Here is a 1,443-nt window from a genome sequence, read left to right as displayed (position 1 = left end):
TTGGGGATTCAAATGGAAATAGCAAAGCAATGAAGGAAAGCAAAGAAATTGTTACAATAAAAGCCAAGAGAGTGGTTACCTATGGGAGGAAAGGGAGGGTAAGGTTGGGAAAATAGGAGTGCAGATGCTCCTGGGGTGAGCTGTCAGTAGTCTGTTTCTTCACCTGTTTGCAGGTTACATGGCTGTGAGCCTTACAACAAGTCATTAAGTTATTAAACTGTACACATATGGTTTATACACTTTTTGGTAGGAATTTTCTATTTTATAATAAAAACTTTATTTCAAAGTATAATAGAGTTTAGGGACTTTCTTAAAAGGTGGTTGGATACCCATCTCTAGGCTTTTTGCTTTGTATGTAATATTTCCCAAACACTAATAGAAGATTATGGGATCAGAGTAAGTAGAGCTTATCATCTAAAGAGGGAGAGATGGTCTTGATCCAGAAACAGTATTTCCATAATTCTATGGATGATGCAGAGAAAAAGATTTGAGAGCTGTTTTTTTTTGGGGGGGTTTCATCAGTCATCCGTTGCAGTTGAAAATTGGCCTCACAAAGCTTTTTCAAGAACTTGCCTTCCTGAATATTTTCAGAAAGAGGGAGACTGCACCATGGCCCTGGACCCCTGGTTCTCCACCTACGATTCTACCTGCCAAATTGCACTAGAGATTGCCGAGAAAATTCAGCAGCGAAATCAGTATGAAAGAAATGGTGAAAATACAACCAAGGTCCAACCTGATGACTGGAGGGGTCAAGCGAGGAGCACCCAACCCTCGGCTCTTGGAGGAGCCAGAGGAGACCAGAGGTTTGGGTTTTGATGAAATCCGGCAACAGCAGCAGAAAATTATCCAAGAACAGGATGCAGGCCTCGATGCCCTTTCCTCGATCATAAGTCGCCAGAAACAAATGAATGGGGCAGGAAATTGGGAACGAACTGGATGAGCAAAACGAGACAATTGATGACCTTGCCAACCTGGTGGAGAATACCGATGAGAAACTTGGCACTGAAACCAGGCATGTGAATCTGGTGGACAGGAAGTCCACGTCTTGTGGGATGATAATGGTGATTTACTGGTGCTCGTGGCCATCGTGGTAGTTGCAGTCTGGCCGACCAACTAATGGCCATCAAGAGACCACCAACCAGGACACCTGCCAATGATGGAGTAAAGCCAAGCATCCTCTTGGTACCTGAAAGCCGCTCTCAATAAATTCCCCCAAAGTTCTGACCTCAAAAAAAAAGAAAGAAAGAGGGAAAAGTAAACATTAACCAAATAGAGCAAATGTTGTGTTCTCACATCTAATTTTAACTTCTTGGGGCTCTTTACCTCTTGTGTTCCCAAACTTTAGAAATGAGCTTGTAATTTACAACAAGGAATTCTAACCCTAGAAAAGTCACCTGAATTGGGTCGGTATGAAGCAGATACACTCTAAGTGGACAACTAACT

At 42.5% G+C, this 1,443-nt stretch overlaps 1 pseudogene; it reads left to right on the top strand.

The window, feature by feature from the left end:
- The first annotated feature begins 603 nt into the window (after positions 1–603).
- Positions 604–1,206, top strand: LOC129553033 (syntaxin-8 pseudogene; annotated as a pseudogene).
- The last annotated feature ends 237 nt before the right edge of the window (positions 1,207–1,443 follow it).

The sequence above is a fragment of the Moschus berezovskii genome, chromosome 18 (assembly GCF_049115385.1).
Source record: "Moschus berezovskii isolate FMDL1 chromosome 18, NW_MosBer_1.0, whole genome shotgun sequence".
Taxonomy (NCBI): domain Eukaryota; kingdom Metazoa; phylum Chordata; class Mammalia; order Artiodactyla; family Moschidae; genus Moschus; species Moschus berezovskii.
Note: the sequence above shows the minus strand (reverse complement) of the source record. Positions and strands in the feature narration are given on the sequence as shown.